Source organism: Ambystoma mexicanum, chromosome 10 (assembly GCF_040938575.1).
Source record: "Ambystoma mexicanum isolate Mex_15411 chromosome 10, UKY_AmexF1_1, whole genome shotgun sequence".
Lineage (NCBI taxonomy): Eukaryota > Metazoa > Chordata > Amphibia > Caudata > Ambystomatidae > Ambystoma > Ambystoma mexicanum.
In genome coordinates, this window is record NC_090932.1 from 1,399,199,589 (window position 1) to 1,399,220,243 (window position 20,655).

Sequence of the window (20,655 nt, forward strand, 5' to 3'; positions counted from 1 at the left end):
TGCTTGGCAGGCCCCGGAATCTCTTCCGGCAGTTAACAAATCATTAACTAAAAGATACTGCCCTTCCGGTAGCGACCCCATTTACCTTTCATCTCACCCCACTCCCGAGAGTTTGGTGGTTCAGGAGGCTACTGCCACCTCGAGGCAGGCGGCGTACCCTACCATCCCTCCTGATAGGGATGACAAACGCTTGGGCACGCAAGGTGCTTTCTGCGGGGAGTATGGCGCTAAAATCGGCCAAATCCACTTGTGCCTTGGCAAGATTTTCACACCCTCTGTGGAACTGTGTTTCTCTTGCGGCTGAGCATATTCCTCAGGGGGAAGAAAGGGATGGGTTCCTGGCTCTCGTGCAAGATGGCAAGGATGCCATATGTGAATCCCTTCAGTCGGGTTTGGACACGGCCGACAGTGTTAGCCAGTCCATGGCTGCGAGCACCGTTATACAGATTTGCGTCGTTGCGGAAGTCTGGCTTTGCTCCGGATGTGCAAGCCTGTCTTCTGAACATGCCCTTTGATGGCGCGCATTTGTTTGGCAGCAAGGCTGACGAGAGCCTTGAGAGGTTGCAGACCTCAAAAGCTGCTGCAAAATCTTTAAGCGCAGCTGTGCGTCAACCTCTGCCTTTTTGTCCTAGGGGACAGCAGTGGATGGGAGGCTCTTTTTGTTACTCCTCCTCCTTTGGCAGAACGAGAGGAGCCGCCAGTCAAAGTAAGTACAGAAGTGCAGTAACTACAGAACAAGTATCTAAAACGATAGCATCACTCAAACCTTCAAATTGTAAAGGAGATGGCTTCCCGGCCAAACTAGTCAAAAACTGTGCACCTACTCTAGTGCCCATCATAACCAATTTTGTTAATGCATCTTTCAAGGCAAACTCCAACCCGTCTAACATCAAAGAAGCATGGGTCACCCCTCTGCTTAAAAAGCCCACTCTAGACCCCAACATACCTACTAATTATAGACCCATAACCACTGTCCCGTTCCTCCTCAAAAATCATAGACAAAATTGCCTACACCCAAGTCCAAGCCCATCTTGAAAATAACCACCTACTAGGAGAGACACAATCAGGTTTTCGCCCTGTTCACAGCACAGAAACTGCATTGCTGGATCTAAAAACATCAAATGGATGCGGTCAGGGACTCAGGAAAACTCTGTATATTACTACTGCTGGACCTGTCCGCAGCATTTGACTTAGTAGAACACAGCAAATTGTGCCAAACGCTAGCAGACAACTTCTATTTCTCCAAGGAAGCATCCATTTGGATCAACTCATTCCTCTCAGAACGTACCTCCAGAGTAGCCATAGGTGACATAGCAGCTGATCCCATACCAGTACCACTAGGAGTCCCTCAAAGATCTTGCCTTTCACCAACACTTTACAATGTGTATACCAAATTACTCTTTGCAGCCTTAGATGCAATGGGAGTAATTTATACCAACTTTGCCGATACACAAATACTCATGCCCATCTCGGGCAACCTAGAACAAGACACCATCACCGTGAACAAAATATATACCATTGTCCAAAATTGGATGGCAGTCAACAGCCTCCGTCTTAACGGAGAAAAAACTGAGATCCTTATAGTAGGTTCTCCTGCCCGATTAGCCAATCTCCACCCAAAATACAAAAACATTATCATTGACAATACTCCTATCCCTATCTCAAACCAGATGAAAACCCTAGGGGTCTACCTAGACTTGAGTCTCATCATGAGCAAACATATCAGCGCCCTTGCCTCCTCCACGGCATACACCACTAAATTGATCTTGTTAAGCCGCCCTTTCCTCACGCAGCAAAATTGCATTACATTAGCAAGAGCCTTGCTCCTGACCAAAATAGACTACTGCAACATACTCCTACTAGGCACCTCCAAAAAAAAACATCAACAAAATGCAACTACTTCAGAACAAAGCCATAAGATTGGCACTTGGCATAAAAAAAAGGGAGTACATAACTCACCTCGGGAGAGAAGCACACTGGCTCCCCATCCAAGCAAGGATTCTCCGTAAAACGCTCACACTCGCACACAAATGTGTCAAAGGCCATGCACCTATCTACCTCAATAAATGCCTCAGCCGTAAAGAATCCACCAGAACCCCGAGATCTACTGCCAACTTACAACTGCACATACCGTGATTCAAAAACACTAGAACGGGCAGCTCCAGCTTCCCTGTAGCAGCCCCAAGAATATGGAATTCCTTGCCAGCTAACATCATCAACAAGCCTTCCCTGATCAATTTTAAGAAACTCCTCAAAACCTGGCTCTTTAACAAATACTAATTTCTGGCTCATTACATGTTAGGCAGAATCACATGCAGTACCCTTTGGGACCACTACATGCAATTAAGACTACAAGTGTCAGTACATTTTCACCTTTGGTACAAGCCTGTACTACACAGTTTTGTGGTAGCAGTGGCTGAGCAGCCAGACTTATCTCAAGAGTAAAGTGTGCACTACAAGGGGTTACACAAAGGACCAGGAATTACAGTGATTCAAATAACCAGTTACTCAAGCTTTCTTGGTAAAAGAATATACATTTACACAGTCGTTTTGGAAACATTACACTAGCAATAGCAGCTCAATATCATATACTAATATACTACAAATACACAACCAATAAGTTATCGAACAAGTTCAGCTCCCCTGAAGTGGGAGCAAAATGGCACTTTAATTACTTTTAAAAGGGGTGAAAAGACAAGGTTAAAAGAAATCAAGGAACAAATACTTTCATAGGCAGGGCAAAGGGTTTCAGTTCCCTACAACCAGAAATTCAATTCAATAGGCCTGGGCCAAAGTCAATGGTTAAGAGTCTTGTATAGGATAGCACAGTTTGGGTAGTAAACGGTTAAGTCTTTGCCACGGATCCTAGAAGAATTTGATCAGAAGAAAAGTTAGATGTTGGTTTAGGGAAGGACAAGCCTTCAAAGTTGGGAAAGTTTCACAAACTTTCACTGCGGCCGAAAAGATTTCCTGACCGCATTTGCACAGTGCCTTTAAAGTGAAGAATAGCTGTAGCTGAGGCAGTTGTTCCTGGTAGTTCCTGCAGATCTTGCTGTTGCTGAGCTTCAGTCGTGGGGACAAGAAGGAGGACGTCGGGAGGTTCCTGCACTGACCAGGGCAGAGGCCACAAGCTTGGCAAAACGTCGGTTGAAGCTGTGAGAGCCTTAAAGACCACGAACTGGTATCCTTCCTACTGGCTATCCGGTTTTACACAGCACTCTGCAGAAAATTCGACCAGTATGGGGACGGTGTCCAGGCGGTTTACGAGTTGGTTGATCCCACCAAACTCAAGGGAAGAAGTTAACATTGAAGGGCTTCTCTGGATTTCAGGCAATTCGGGCCTGCAGCAGGTCTTTACCGGTGGACCAGGAGTTGCAGCAGTCGTCTTCCTTCAGCTCGTCTTTGGTTCTTTTGTTCCAGTGGTCGACTCTGCTTTCCAAGTCCCAGAAGCCTGTTTTTAAACAGTCCCCCCCCATTAATTCCAGCCTGGCTGTCACTCACACACCAGGGTGGCTGTCTTTGCCGGAAAGCCAGCCGGCCAATCACGCCAGAGTGCATTCAGGTCTCCTAGGAGACTAAGCACAGGGAGTCTCGGGCACCTCCCTCACATCCTGTCCACCCCAGACACTCGGGTGTCTTGCCGGAAAGCCAGCCGGCCAATCACGCCAGAATGCATTCAGGTCTCCTAGGAGACTAAGCACAGGGAGTCTCGGGTACCTCCCTCACATCCTGTCCACCCCAGACACACGGGCGCCAGAGGAGGGCTTCAGCACTGAAGCCCACCAAAGGCCAACGAACAAAGGGACCAAACCTGTTTTGGCACGCAGAGTTGGACAATAGAAGGACCTTTCCTAAAAGAAATGGCGAAAAAAGTCGACCAGAGTCTGTTTTCCGCACTTCTCTAAAATCCTACCTCTTCCATTCACCTCCCTAACACCTTTTGCTTTCTCTCCCACTTCGGTCTCTTCCACTATCCACACCTCCTACTCCCTCTCTTACTGTGATCCTTCTCCACTCATGCTTAACCACATCACTTACGTAAATTGTTCCTTATACTGTTTTCTGGTTCTTGATTCAATTACTATGTAATGCTTGTTGTATTTTTCTTGCTCCTTTTGTAAAGCGCTTTGGTGTAAAGCGCTATTTTTTTTTTTTTTATTAAAAGTTGTTTTTAAACTTTGATTAACAAACATTTACAACGTCGTCAAATTCAATTATTAAAATCTTTATATAGAAAATTAATTTAAATTCTCAGTAAGTTAAATTGATATCATCATTACACATCATAATACGTGTTCTAGAGTGAATCCAGGTGGATAGGACAAATTCATACTTTGCTCATACATTTAACTTACTAATGGATAAGGTAAGTTCATACTTTACTCATACATTTAAATTGTTAACAAACTTAACGTTAAGAGTTATTTCATATTTTCTTTCTCATCTAGTTCGACTTCCAGTTTTTCAAGAAATGCACACAATAAAACAATTACTTTCGTTGAGTATCCCCACATACATTTTTTCCAACACCATTCCCTTGCTTCCTGAGTCATACCTAGGACCTGTGGACCAATTAACGTATATCGCAAAGTTTCAAAGTGTTCACAATATACTGTAAGGTGTTTCAGATTTTCTATCCAGATTTTACCCTCACAAAATCTACACCATGGTTTGTGTCCAACATTAGAGTTTTTATCCCATTTAATAGTTTTCTCAAAAGTGTGAAACAGATTGAGTTTGAATCTCAGGTAGGCGTGTCTCTGTTTGTTCGCCGGGAATTTAATCAAATAAGATTTGCGGGGCAGTCCCGCTGTTGCAAGTTTTGCCGCTTCAGAGTATAATTTTTTTTCTTGCATATCTTCTATTGTTACTAACCAATCCTGCTCGTATAAGCGTTTCTTTACATGTCCCATACGAAATTCTAGATCTATTGGTTTCAAGCCACATTCAGCCAGTTTTTTTATCATACATTCTGAGAACTCCAACAACGATTTAGGTACTCATTTCCCAATCATGATTAGAAATTCCCCATACAATGACTGTTGCTGTGGAAACATCATCTTTCCGTAATTTGTTAGCTGTCGCCAATGGAACCTGGTTGATAGAGCAGAGATTCCTAACTTCTGTCGTACAATGCAATTTGGGAGTGATTTTGGCAATCTCAAAGTCGCTTTCCACAATTGCCCTTGGATTTGGTCTAATATTGAGTCTATGTTACATAGACATAAATCAAGTCCATAAAGAAGAATTGCTTCCACTTTCAGCATATAAAATTGCAAAAGTGGTTCCATTGAAAATGTACAATGCTTTGCAAATACCATCCGCATTTGTGTCGCTAAAACATTTTTTTTTACATTTAAGTTTGCAAACCACGTTTTTCTAGAAGGTGAGTCAATAACATCATACCCCAGATATCTGATATTTAATGCAATGGGCATATGGATAGTATTTATCGACCATTGCATTTTGGGAAGTTTCTTTTTTAGGTTTTTTAGTATGAAGATACTTGACTTCTCGACGTTACATGTAAAGTTGTTTTTAAAAAGATATGCTGCAAATATTTCCAGTTTTCTTTGTAGGCCATAAGGGGTTCGATCAAAAATTAGGACATCGTCTGCAAATGCAATCCATTGGATACGCAAATGTGCCAGTCTTGCTGGATAGCTTAATTCCGAGTTCCATATTGTCTCAATATCAGAGATGTATAGGTTAAACAGGGTAGCTGCCAAGTTGCACCCCTGCTTGACCCCCACCTCGGTAATAATCGGGACTGTTGTTGAACCAGAGCTATTAATGCGGACCAAATATGAGGTGTTATAATGCAATTTGGCCAACATTGCAATTAAATAAAGCGGAAACCCCATTTCCTCCATCTTTGCCCAGAGAAGAGTCCTAATTACGCAGTCGAAAGCTGCTGTTAAGTCCACGGATGCCATATATAGTGGACCCGTGTTCGGAATATTTGTTTGTGCAATTAAGTGCGCCAGAACAGTCGCATTTAAAGCAGTTCCCATTCCGGCGCGAAAACCAATCTGAAATATCGATAGAATGTCCCGTTGTTTAATAAACGCCTTCAGCTGTTGTAGCAACAAGATAGCTAGGGTCTTGGCACTTGCATCCATCAAGGCAATAGGACGAAAATTGCTTGGATTTGTTTTGTCACCTTTCTTATGAATTGGAACTATAACCGATTGAAGCCAGGATGGAGGAATAGTGGAAGAGCGAATAATCTCGTCAAATTGAGTTTTTAATATCGGAGCCCATAATTGGACGTTTTCTTTCAAAGCACATGGTGGAATACAATCTGGACCAGGCGCTCTTGATTTGTTCAATTTTCCAAGTGCCCATGTGATATCCTCAAGTGACCAACCCTCAAATTCATTCAGCAATTTGTTGGTAAAGTTGTCAGCAAGTGCTTTAAATCTTTCCGGTAAAGCAAATTTTTTTTTTGTAATATTGTATCCAAATTTCGGCACTTATACTAGAGCTTTGATTCACCGTTTGATGGAAGTCGTTACCCCTTAGGAGTGCCCATATAGAACGCCTGTCATTTTTGCACAATGCGGCTATCATTGTTTGGTTCATTGAATTATGAAGGTAGATTCTATAATTTTTTATGTGATTGCCATATTTGTTAAGTACTTTTCGTTTTTGTTTATAATATTCACTGTTAGATAGACACATTCCATTTAATTGCAAGATTTCATTTTTCTTTTGTTTCTTTAGAATTGCAATTCTGGTGGCCATTAAAGCGACAACCGGCAGTTTTGTTATTTCTTTGCTTTTTTGAAATACCAAATATGTGAGCGCTATTGTAATAATTAGTGAAATTTGTCTGATCGTTAAGACACTTGTTTGTAAATCATGATTATTCCTGTCGTAATATATTAACATCTTGATGGTAACATTTAAGTTTTTACAGGTTTTAGCATTCCATCGTAAGGAAGCACCTGGTCGATCTTCCAAAATAAATATGCTGAGTGGGTCTGATGGCAATTTTGGAATCATTAATTGAAAAGCTGCATATAATATACAGTGGTCACTCAATTCAGTCGTCGCGATCTCTACCCCCTTGCAATCAGATGATAGTTCCCCGGATACCGCAATGTAGTCGATACATGAGGATCTGTTATTTCGGGACCATGTGGTCGCTTTTCCTATTATAAGAGAGGGTAATATGTCTATATTCCAACGTTTAAAGAATTGGTATAAGCGTATTCCCCGTCTCCTTGAGGTCAGGGGTTGACTTTGTACATAAATTCGAGTTTCATTTGGAGGAGTTTCAAGACAATTTGAATTAAAATCTCCTCCTATGATTATTTTTACATTAGACCACTTACAAAAAACTTCATCAAGCAGGGAATCCAGATCGTTAAGTAAGGAGTCCACTGCGGTACCCAATGGATTAAAGTATACTGATACTATTAAAACATAGTCCATAGATGATAATCCTGTATTAATTACTATTGCAATATACGATGTAGTTATAGTGGTTAATAACAGGGAGTACACCAGAGCAGTGTTTACCAGAATGGAGATCCCCCCCGATGGTCTACCTTTATGTACTCGTGTTGCAGGTTTTGAGTATGCTGTAAAACCTCTGATTTCGAATGGTTTAAGAGCCATAGTTTCCTGGCATAACACAATGTCAACAAGCTCATGCGGGGCATATCTAGTTGCCCAAATGTTTACGTTTTTCAGCCCACATGAATTCCATGATATCACTCGAAGGAGCTTTTTGCTACTACGAGTGGTCTATGGTTGTTTCCTCCTTTCGATTCCCCAATATTGCCGGTAGCCAGGACCAATCTTTAGATACAGCAGAGATAGCAACCAACTGGGCCAAGACTGCCTTATCCGTTAAATTATTTACCTTGTCCATAGATGCATGATTGTTTTTACTTATAATGGTTGAAGGAATTGCCTCATTAAAGCTTTTAGCTTCATCAATAGTTAGAATTTGGAATGCTGCCAATCCCAACATTTTTAGCTCTCGTCTGTGATTCCAAATTAATTCAGCAATTATTGGGGATTGAAGTTCTAAGACCATCCTATGATTTTTTATGGATGGAAGAGTAATCCATATAATGTCGTTTGATACCAACGTTCTTAGTGCGGGGATTTTTTTAAAGGTGTGCAATATAAACGATATATTCAGGTCTTGATCACCATTAATTTCAGGAGTACTAATCCAGCCCAAAATAGTTGATATCGGCTTTACGGATGTAGCTTGCTCGATAGATATCTCCGTAATCAAAGATTTTTTCCGCACCACCTCTTCCTCAGCTTGATTAGCCAGTGGGTAACTTTGAATTATGGTTTTTTTTCCAGGACCAATCAGGTGATGTGGCTCCCACTGCTTTGTTGTTCCGTCTTCCTCCAATTGCACTTGGGATACGTTTTTTATTGTATTGGGTGTCAGCCCCTCCAAATACGGTATGCAGTTTTGATCAGCTTGCATTTGTGGGGGCATGACTTTGTCGTTATGCTTTCCCAATGGTAACCTATTGTCTTCTGAGGAATCTACTCCCATAGTAGTCCGTTCAGTTGTTTTCTTGTTGGGAATGGGTTTGTAAAACGCTGATAACAGCGACTGTTGGGAGGAGGACAGCGAAGCCGCAAATTCCTTCTGTTTGGCTGAGATAGATTTGTCAATCACAGATACTTGGATTAATTCATTGTTGGGAGCAGCATTCAATTGAAGTTGCAAAGCAAGACGACTTGCAATGGTAAGTTCATCGACATCAATCGTTGCATCTAGATCTATATTGCCAGCAGAGGCAACGATGTACTCCTCGGTTGGTTTCCCCTTGGCGTTCAATTTTGGATCAAGGTTAGCATTTTGATCGTGATTTTTTAATTTTTTTTGTTTTTGATTAAGATTTTGCTTACTCAGTATTTTCTCATTTCTTAAGTTCAATCTATTTATTGCGCGGATATGCAGTCTTTTTTGTTTACGTGATAGGAATTGTTTTAACCCTTGCGGCTCAGTGTGAGCCTCTTGTGGGGGGGTACCAAATTCACGCCCTCCTGCACCTTTTCCTCTTTTATTAGTTCAATTAAGTCGGATGGACTGTCAGGTGATTGCCCAGAGACATTATTCCGTTCAATCAACTGGTTGGATCCATTTGGTTCTGTTAGCACATCATTAGGCTGATTGAAGAAAACTAGTTGATCAATTTTCTCTGAATTCAGCTTTACCATTTGGCAAAGCTGCGCATGTGAGTAAATTTGGATCGTATCCACATTTTTTGGTACATTTACTATCTGGGCAAAAGTCGAGGGAAAGCTATAAACTGGATCCCCCCCATTCTCTTTGGAAAGGTCCTGTGGCTGTCTACTATAATTCTCTGTTTGAGATGCCGTGGTAACAGTGCATCTACACGGAATACTGGGTGAGTAACAGCCTTTCTCCTTTTTGTAATTCTCAGCAAAGATATAACCCTCTAATTTGTTGAGTTTACAGGATATGCTGAGCAGCGCTGTTTTTATATCGCGGAGTTCGTAATGCGTGTACTCATGACCCTTGTCAAGTAAGTTAAGAATCCTTGACATTATGGGGTAGGAGGCTTCAAAACTCAGGAGATCCTCCACATCAGAAGAAGATTTAGGTTGGAATTTCTCATGCATTTCAGTCTTCGGTAATTTATTGTGAGTGGATTCTCGCATATCAGGCGAAGAACATACTACTCCCCTTTTTAATTGGGGAGGGCCATCATTACACAAATCTATAGGGGCCTGATCAGAGGCTGAATTTTCTAGATTATAAGAGTTGGCAGATTCTGATGCTAAATTAGATGGGATATCACAATGAAGATGTACTTGGTGCTTGCCAATTAACCGTGCTGTCACTGGTGTTGACGGGCCATCAGACATTACGATCCGCTTCTCCAATTCCATTAGTACTGCAGGAGCCAAGATCGAAATGTCAGATGGTGGCCCTATATTCGTGTCTTCCATACTACCCAAGGCATGATTGTTCACAGTTTCTGGCTCTGGAACACTTAAGAAACTTCTCCTTGTTGTATTTTGATTGACAAGGTTCCCATGTTTATTAATAGCACTGATTTCATGCGTTAGATTGTCATTCGTAATATCACTATTCGGTGCAATAGGCTTTTTGTTTCCATACATATCATCCAATTTTTTCATTGTGGCGTCAGTGGTACGTATTTTCGGAGTAATTATCGTTTCCTTTAGCCCACTCCGTAGTCGAGAAGACAATTTTACATACAGCAAGAATCGCAAGCCTTATTCAAAGTAGTGATAGATCACGAGCCGAAGTATTAGCCTTAGTCTATTCTTTAACAATTCAGGGGTGTTAGCCTCTGAGTGAATGGGTTAACCTCCCAACTATGACAAAATAGTGCCACGTGCGGTAATGATTAATGCTCACGGTTTTCTTATATTCGCACGACCCCCACACCTACAGGCACAGGTCATTTAAAGAGAGGTGTTCGACCCACAAGCTCTAGGACGTACCTTCCCAGCCTTCCAGTTCCCTGGTTCCAGCGCACCGCGAACAGCAAACAGTACTTGAGTTGTACTTGGCGGTGCGCGCGCGGTGCGCTGGGAGCAGTCCACTTGAGGAGGCAGAAAGGGGCGTTCCCCTGCAGGAGGCAGAGCCTCCGCTCCGGAAGGAGCCTAAGTAAAAAACAAACAACTTTGTGTCAGGTTGATGCAAACAACACACCTCAAGTCCGTACAAAGCCACACTCTATATAAACAACACAACTCCACAGGTTGTTAAGCGGTGTGCCCACTGTGCGCACTGTGCCCCCTGTGTGCACTGTGCACACCTACACCTTATGCCGCCCTCTTGCTAAGCCACGGTGATAGGTACTGTGTCCCCGGAATAGGATGTTTTTCAAAAAAGTCACCTAGTTCTTAGGAAGTCAGGTAAGAGCTGGTGTATCAGCCTAAGACGTCCTCCAATCGGCAGGATCCTTCCACACGTTCGAGTCTTCAATGAGCTCCCTCGTAGTCCGCTCAAAACGGCCCACGGGACATCCAAGAAAGCAGGCAGCAAACCCAGCAAACAGTACTTGAGTTGTACTTGGCGGTGCGCGCGCGGTGCGCTGGGAGCAGTCCACTTGAGGAGGCAGAAAGGGGCGTTCCCCTGCAGGAGGCAGAGCCTCCGCTCCGGAAGGAGCCTAGTTCTTAGGAAGTCAGGCAAGAGCTGGTGTATCAGCCTAAGACGTCCTCCAATCGGCAGGATCCTTCCACACGTTCGAGTCTTCAATGAGCTCCCTCGTAGTCCGCTCAAAACGGCCCACGGGACATCCAAGAAAGCAGGCAGCAAACCCAGCAAACAGTACTTGAGTTGTACTTGGCGGTGTAAAGCGCTATATAAAAATGTAATAAATACAAATACAAATACAGACGACTTGACAGTCGATCACACCAGAGACTTTGACAGAGGTCGCTCGAGGGATAGTTTCCCTGATCGCCTTCGGGTTCATATTTTAACAGGAACCATATTGCTCGACTTTGTGTTCCACTCTAAGAGACCACACACAAATACTGTGTAGGCCTGTTATGGACATCTCAGAGCTGCAGTCCTTAAAATGCTTGAAACCTTGGGCCCCTGCCCCCTAGAGCTTACAGTGCAAGACCTGCTGGCCCGAGGGAAGATCTCTGCCCTTTATAAACTATTGCAAGAGGACCCTTTTCGCAGTAAACCCTCTAACATGGCTCAATGGGAGGCAGACTAGGGCCACGCCATAGAGGACCAAACTTGGATAGACATCTGGTCGAGAACGTGCACGGCCTCCCCCTGTATCACCAACCGGGAATGTGCCCACAAACTGCTTCTACGCTGGTACTCCCCCCATCCTCCTTCGCCTTCATCACTTTCAGCGAGCGTTGGATCCGCATTACTGGTGCCTCTGCGGCCTCACAGCGGCCTCACAGGATCCTATCTCCACATGAGGTGGACGTGCCCCAAGGTAAAGGAGTTCTGGTCCCACTGCCTCGCTACAATAAAGGATATTACTCAAATTACAATACCATTGGCCCCTGAACATGTCCTCCTGGGGATCCCGATCCCAGGCTCGTACCCGAGAACAGGAAGGAAGGCGGCGTTGATCACCCACCTCTGACTGGCAGCCAAAATCACTGTGGCATCCACCTGGAAGTCCATAGATGGCCCTCTGATGACCCTTTAGTGGGAGAAAATTTGGGACATTCCAAATGCCGAAAAGGTCACGGCAGCTAAAGCAGGCTCCCTTCATCGGTTCACAAACATTTGGGCCCCACTGCTAGACCATGACCAGACGTATCCAGCTTGATTGCGAGAGCCCTTCTTGCCGCCAGACTCGGGCCAATAAAATTGGGTAACAAGCGCCACCTGCGGATAATGAGGGCAGAATAGGGGAATGGTCAATCTGTATGCATTCTGGGGTCGACAAGAAATTGTTCATGTATATGTTCTCCTGTAAGATGATTATTAAATAAACAAATTAAAAAAAAGAAATGCTTGAAACCTGAGGATTTAGGGCCTGGCATATCAGTGTTGATTGAAAAAAACGTTCTCACTGAAGATAATATTGCGGTCTGAATAGCGTGCTTAGGGTGCAGAGGAAAGAACTGAGGCATGGGGGTGCAGTGACGTGATATACACTGACGGCACATCCCGATTCGAGGAGTGGCACAGTTGAGTCATGATGGAGTTGATGCCAAGTCGCTCTACGCACCCCCGTCAAAAATGTTTCAGAGCATCGGACGCTGGAAAGGGATATCATTCCGATTAGGTATCTGTGTGGGAGAATATAATCCATTGAAAGTGCAAACACGTATCGGTTTAGTGATGAAGCTGTGTAGGGAAGATATCGATAAAATCTCATATTTATCATACACACAAGGGTAATAAGCATTGACAATACTACTGTCTATTAGCAAGTCTATCAGATGCTCAGGGGTAGTAGTTTCTCTTGCACTACAGTGCAGATACCAAACCTTCTCCATAGCCTTTTTTTGGGTACAACACTATTCTCTTACGTAAAACATGCCACAGACCCAGGTGGGCCTTTAGACTGCCTTTGGGGTGGAGGTTAGGCTCCGCATGCTGGGTATGATGTAAATCATGACAGGGGGGTTTACCAACCATTAAAGACCATCTTGGGGTTTAGATACACCTGGGCAAGGGATGAAAAAGCTCAGTGGAGACGGGAGAGAGAGATACTGTCCTTATTGAATCTCTTCTTCAAATGTTCAAAGCCCTTGAACTGTCTTCAAGAGTAGGTGTGTTCTTTGCGCCATGTCAGACACCAGGTACACAGGTTTACCTCATTGCTAGACTTCAGAGAGCCTAAACACAGTTGCCAGTACTCTGCTTCAATTTGGTCAGATAGAACACCTCTTTGCTCTCCAGTCTCTACACAGATTGCCAATAGGCAGAATTGCTTTTATAGCGCTTTAAAGTACATTCAAAGTGCTACATGACAACAGTCCCAAGGTTCTTGCAATCAGAACTTCAAAGACACTGGGCTTCATTCCAAGTCTGGTGGTCCGGAAATAAGAATGCCAGTAGCAATGTACCCACACCCTTTCCAGACCGCCAGACTACGAGAATGCTTGCAGGGGCCGGATCTCCCGGCAGGTCTGACATGCTGGAACCTGCAGGCATGTTTCTCACAGAAGCACCGACACCGTTAGCAACGGTGCCCGTGCTTCCGTGTCCCCATTCCTATCGGACTCCACGGGAATGGAGACTTACAGTTTCCTCCGCCTGACATCCTGGGCCGCTGCGACTTGTAATGTCCCAGTGGCACCGGGATATAAAGCGGCAGGAACTGTGTTATGAGGTCGGCAGCAACCCGCTGATAGCACCATCAGTTTACCACCGACCTCCTAATGAGGCCCACTGTCCTAACCTTAAGCTCAGAGATGATTTTGGTGGTTCTGACCTGCTCAAAACAAACTTTGAGGCTCACCTTTCTCCATCGTTGCTACAAAGCTATAGAGTTGGGTGTTCAGGGAGGTGGAGATGCAGTGCCAGGAAGACAGGAATTTACTTGGGTTGATAGAGTTCTTCGAGGAGGAATACAAGTTCTGCCTAGTGTGATAAACCAGATGCTGTCGCACCTGCTAGTCCCCAGGGATCTCTCTCAGGTGGCCAGGGCACGGCCACGGCCTTTGGATGCTGACCCTGGGGGTCGACTAGTGCCGGAGGATCAGCTGGGTGAGGGGTCTTCGGGGAGTGGGGGTGAGGCAGCCTATGGCGAGACGCTGTATTCCCCTCTTTTTTGTACATCCAAGCCCTCCTATTTTTTAGGATACAATTCCCAACTCCCTTTCTGCACAAACACTAGGCCGAGGAAGAGGGCGACAGAATAAAACTAACACTTATACATTGTACTGGACATGTCCCGCTAATCGGGTCAGGCAAAGTCAGGCACTTGACTTTATGTTCAGACACCTTATTCCAATTAGCTCTCCTCACACGGATAAAAGGCGGAACCTAGAGACACACTGAGCAAGGTGGAACACGAGTACAAGCAGAACTTCCGGGGCAAAGGCAAACCTATTGGAGCAGAGCCACAGACCAAAGGACGAGAACAGCGGTCGAAAACCCCAAAAGTTCCCTACAGGAGGTTGTTGCCTCCAAAAGGCGATGAACGACACTTGGAGAAGATCAGAACCCAATATCGAAGTCTGCATTGTGTTTCAAGGACGCCAGCAACCCTCCCAGGTGAACGGCAGAGTTGGAGAGGTGAGGCCAAGCCTGTGGTACTAACCTTGACTCGTGAATTGAAAAGCAAAAAAGAACCGCACATACCCGGTGAGTTGGCAAGCGACCTGAACGACTGGTGTGTGTTAAGAAAGATTGAGGTTTGCAACAATATATCGAAAGTGAAGGCTACACGCGTGTGGATGAGACACGAGGAAAGGCAGACCTGTGAGTGTACTTAAAGATAAAGAAAGCTGTGGAATCAGCGATACTGAGTAATGCAGTGGTCCGGCAAAAAGGAGTAGCCCACTCGAAAGTCTCTGTGAAAGGTGCATTGTTTGAAGCGATAAACGTGAATGAACTGTAAAGGCGAAAGTGAACGAAGTTAACCCTGAGAGAAGGGAAGAGGAAAAGTTGAACATGAATTCTTCGACATCCAAAAAGCGGTCTGCGCCCGACTGAAGGAGACCTGAAGCTTAAACATCTTGGGGAAGGGAGCCCAGGCAAGTGTTGTTGAACTGTGAAAGGCCTGAGCCCAAAAGAGGGGGGGGGTCAACACTGAACTGTGCAAGGGCTGAGCCTGACAGAGGGGGACCGTTGTGAACATTTCTTTCGTTATTTGGGGAAGAATGGAACAAGAGCCTTTAATGTGGGAGGCCAGGCGGCCCTCGATCCACGTTCTGAACTGTTTCAGTGTTAAAGCCTGACCGTGTCATCCTGCCCATAGAGACTGCCTTATTCCATGCTGTCTAAACGTGCGGAGGAGAGTTGATTCAGCCACATTCTTTCTTTGTCGAGCACAGATTTTCCTTTTATATACATATCTCCTTTCCACACCTTTTTGTACAAGAGATAGGGCGGGCAATAGGTTTATTAGCATAGGCCATTTTGATTTGACAGACAACTAAGAATGCTTTCTTTATTATTTGATGGTTGAGACGACTCCCATCCAAACCCCACAAAGTTAATAAAGGTTTTACAAATTGTATCTTTTGTGTCAGTGCCATACTTGTGATACCATGTCTTCCCTACATTAGTATTTGAAAAGATGTGTGGAGGATTAGCCCACCAAGATTTGAAGCCTGAAAACCTTCTCTGTGAAAGTGCACAGCAGATGTCCTCAATCAAGATCTGTTATTTTGACTAAGGAAGCAGCATAAAACTCAACAGCGATTGATGTTGCCCCATCCGAACTCCGGAGCTGCTGACTATGTGTGGTTCTGCTGAGTACATGGCCCCCGAGTTCGTGATAGCTTTTAGTGAGGAGGCATCCATCTATGACAAGCGCTGTGGGCTATGGAGTTTGGTTGTCATCCTGTACATCATGCTAAGCAGCTACCCTCCCTTTGCCGGAAACTGTGGCAGTGACTGAGGCTGGGACGTGGCTAGGTGTGTCACACCTGCCAGAACATGCGTTTCTGAGAGTATTCAAGAGTGAAAGTATGAATTCCCAGACAAGCACTGGGCCCACATTTACTTCAGCGACAAAGATCTAATTTCCAAACTACTTCTCAGAAATGACAAGAAACGTCTCAGTGGTACCCAGGTGCTGAAGCATTCATGGATGCAGGGAAGTGCTGCAGACCCCACATGCCCAACTCACATCATTTTATAGAGGAACAGCAGTGCCAAAGAGCGCACTTCCTTTGCAGCTAAAAGCATGGCTGTTGAGGAGGAAAAAGAGAACAGACCAATCGTCATCAAAGCTACCTCATGTTCCATGCGGCTGTCCCAGCCGTCTGAGTCCAAACTGGACAAGAAATGGCATAAGACCTTGTCTGGAGCTAGCAGCCACTCTCCTAGCACACTGGTCATGCATGACCGCATGTGAAATTGCACTGTGTTCCCTATTTCCCCAGTCCGTATTGTATATTTCTATGTATGTTAAGGCTCTGGTCCTTCTCTTTCTGTAATTCCTGCTGGTGCTGAAATTGAACTTTATTGGCCTTTCAAATAAGGCATTACAAACCATTGTAAAACCACACATCGAAGACCAACCCAGCATAGCCCCCCCCATAATCATCTCTCCCTCCACTCCCCCATCCCTCCAACTGCCCACCAGCCATGCAGCAAGTTCTGATTGACTCCAGTAGACTTTAGTAGATTCATACCGGGGTACTAACCCCCTTCAGGCATGACTTTTTTCAGAGTCCTCAGGCTGATTTTGCAGCTGTTTCACGATTAATCACCTTTCCCCGGTGACACCCTTCACTGTGGGTTGCAACGTGGCGGTTCCTACAGAGTCGGACCATGCCATTGCCCCAAAACCTGGACCCCACCCCCAACGCCACTCACCGACCAACCATATGTTTTTCCATATTGGATCGGGATATGTCCAAAAGATGTGTGAGATATTTCATATCGTATATGGCTTGGATCTTCGCCACCCATTCTCTTTCCACAGGGATATGTGGGTTCTTCCACAACTGGCAACTGCCAACATCTAGCGGCCACCAATATAACCTGCAGAATATGCCCATCCTCCCCCATGCTCCCCCTCCAACCTCACTTCAAAGAGAAGAAACCACGGCAAAAACTCCCTGTGTAGCAAATCAACCCCTTTTGTCTACGATAAAACTTCCCTCCAATAGGTTTGCATCCTAGGGCATCCCCACCACATGCGACTATAGTCCCCCCTCACCTGGTGACACTTCCAGCAGTACAGATCATACCCCATACACATCTTAACTATCACAGCCGGTGGGCAGTGCATTCTGTGTAACAGCTTCAGGGCCTGATGTATATACTGTAGGGAAACTGTCAAGCGTGTCTCTCCCATACATCCGTGTCCATAAGTTGTCATCAATGAATTTCACAAAGTCTTTTCTCCATGTAATCCTGGCTGGGAGTGGGTCCCTGGGTTTCGCCAACAGTATCCTCCTATAAAACCTACCAATAAGCCTCATAGAGCCTGCCTTCGTAAGCAAGATCTGCTCAAAGTCTCTCAATCCCCTCCTCAAGTTCTCGCCCCATTGGCCTTCCCTCAGCGGAATACCGATATATTTCCAATGCCCAGACATTCCCTCAGCCTACTGAATGAAAGGAACTCCCCTACCCATCCCACATTTGTCCGTCATGGCTCAGCCCAGACTCATACCAAAGCTGGAACGCCGGCGGCTCCTCAACCCCATCCCACAAACGCGGGGAAGCAGATACCTCTCGTGGGGTGACGGCCATGTGGATAGCCTCCTATTCTCCCCCCATCCTTCCAAATGGACCACAAGACCTCTAGGACCGGATGATCCAACACCCTCCTCGGGATGTGGGGCCTGGGCACCAACAACCATTCCCCAAAGGGAGACCGGTGCCAGGATCACGTTGTCCATTGGCACCCACTGCTTGCCAGAGAGTGGGACCAGATGGTCCACCAGGACACAGAGTTGTGCCCCCCATAGTAGGTCAGGAGGTCTGGAAATCCCATGCTCCCTTCCGCCTTTAGTAAAATTAATGTCCTATAGGCAACTCTATGCTTGGCCTGCGCCCAGAGGAATTTCAACAAAGCCGTCATAACATCGTCGAAAAAGAATTGTAGAAGCATTTGGAATAAGAACAGGAATTTGGGCAACACCACCATCTTGATACAGTTTAGGTGTGCCATCCACAATAGCCTCAACCTCGCCGACCTCTCCATGTCCTTTCTCACAGCCGATCATAACTGCAGATAGTTCTTGGGGAAGAGATCTCCATGGTAAAGCAACACCTGAATCCCCATGTAGCGAAAAGAGTTCTCTTCTACCTGAAATGACAACTCCTTGATGTACACCCTCTCTACCCCCGACAGCCCCCCTACCACATGGGCCACCGATTTCTCCAGATTAACTTTAAAGACATATAATTCCCTGTATCGCACTAAACTCTCAAGCACACGTGGCACTGACTGCGTCGGCTGATGTAAAGCAGGGCATCATCTGCGAAGAGACTGACTTTGCACATTAATTCCCCCGCCGGGTCCCCCTTATTACCTCATCTTTCCTCACCTACGCGGTCCACAATTCCATAACCAGTGCATAAAGCAATGGGGAAAGCACACACCACTGTCTCGTACCCCGAAGCAACAGGAAGGCCTGCGACTCGCTCCCCTTTACCACCACCCTAGCTGTCGGGTTTGAGTATAAAGACGCAAATCACCCCTCCATCTCAGGCCCATCCCTATAGCCGAAAGGACCTCCCCCAGTAAGGCCCAACTCATCCGGTTGAAGGCCTTCTCAGCATCTAGAGCCAGCAGTAGTGCTCTTTCTCCTGCCACCGCCACATTCAGTAGAAAATTGGGCCTGTACGAAATGGGCCTGTATGAGGCAAAATTGGCCAGGTCCTTCCCCGGTTTTGGGATGACCGCTATCAAGGCCCGGAGGAACGTCGGCGGTACGGTGCCCTCCCCGACAAACGAGTTAAACAACTTGGCCAGGGGTGCCGCCAGTAGACTGGTACTGTTTGTAAAAATCTGTGGTGAACCTGTCTTCCCCAGGGGCCTTTCCTGTTTTAAGCATCTGGATTGACTGTAACACCTCTTCACACGTTACCGCTCCCTCAAGTGCTTCACTCTCCACCACTCTGAGCTTGGGGAGCTATAGGCTGGCAAGATAGTCACGCACCTCCTCCTACCCTGTCTCTACCGGTCTGGTGAAGAGCTCCTGATAGTAAGTTGCAAACTGAGCTGAGATGTCCTCCCCTCTATCCACCATGTCCCACGTATCCTGTCTACTCTCCTCTCCGCCATGCATCCTTCACTCGGTTTGCTAGAAACGTCTCCACCGCATCACCCCGTTCATAGTATTTTTGTCCTGGGAACCTCATCTTCTTCACCACTTCTCCTATAGATAGCATGTGGAGCTCTCATCTCTTGTCCCTCATCTCACCCAGGAGTCTCTCCCTATATACGTCTTTCTGGACCAGTTGGGCTCTCAAAGCATTCAATTCCTCTCAGAGGGTGGCCTCGACCAACCTACCTTTTCTTCAGCACCACTTTCACGATGAGCAGTCGACTGAACGTGGCCTTAGCTGCCTCACATACCGTAGCTTAGGGGCAACATGCTTGCCTTGGAAGCAGGCCGACACAGAGCAACATAGGTTCGATCCCCGGGTCCGCGCTTAGAAACCTCTGGGTATTAAGCGTGTTACAAATAACCTATCCTATCATGCGCGCCTCTCCATTGTCATTAATTCAAAAATACTCCCCTATCTCTTTCCCTAGGAAATCCCGGAACACCTGGTCCCTCACCAGTCTGTCATTGCACCTCCAGCGTAAGTGCCGCCACGGTGGTTTTGTCACCTCTCACTCTGCCACCACCAGCTTGTGGTCCAACCAGGTTATCACCTCAACTTTAGATCCCTTTCTCCCAACCGTTCCCGTGGGACTAGCAACAGATCTATACTGGTGTATGACTGATGCTAGGGAGAAAACAATGTGAAGCCCCCCGGCCCAAAAAGTGACCCCGCCAGATGTCCACCCGTCCTGCAGGAGGTTCCGGAATTCAATGCTCTCCTTACCCGCTGCCCTTGGCCCCCCCCCCTTTTGCTGACCACCCGTCAAGCACTGGGTCAGCCACTCGGTTGAAATGTCCTCCCCTGCCCCAGGATCATGTTCCCCCTCTGCACATCTTTCCATCATCCCACATATCTGATGCAAAATCTCATCTGTCCCGCGTTGGGTGCATACAGCATGGCCAGTGTGATCTGCACCCCCTCATAGAGACACTTTATACCCAGGAACCGACCCCTAAACTCCCTCTTGATCTGGACCTCCGTCATCCTAAATGTTTTTCCTAGTAAGGTACCCACCCCCTCCTTCTTAGGATCCCTGTGAGAGGCCCAATAAGCCATGCAAATGTCTTTACCCTTTATTGCAGTCTCTGCTCCGTGCTTATAGTGGGTCTCCAGCAGCAAAAGGATCGCCCAATCGCTGCTTGCGAAACATATTGCTGGTTAGCAATCTCTTATTTTGGGAGTTGAGCCCCTTTACAATAAATGTAGTTATCCTCATCTCA

General features: G+C 45.8%; 1 protein-coding gene and 1 pseudogene across 3 annotated transcripts in view; one reads left to right on the forward strand and one right to left on the reverse strand.

Moving 5' to 3' along the window:
- Nucleotides 1-20,655, reverse strand: part of UBE3B (ubiquitin protein ligase E3B) — a 2,019,282-nt gene that overhangs the window by 864,506 nt on the left and 1,134,121 nt on the right. The window lies entirely within an intron of this gene.
- LOC138492777 (MAP kinase-interacting serine/threonine-protein kinase 2 pseudogene) lies at nucleotides 15,720-16,502 on the forward strand (annotated as a pseudogene).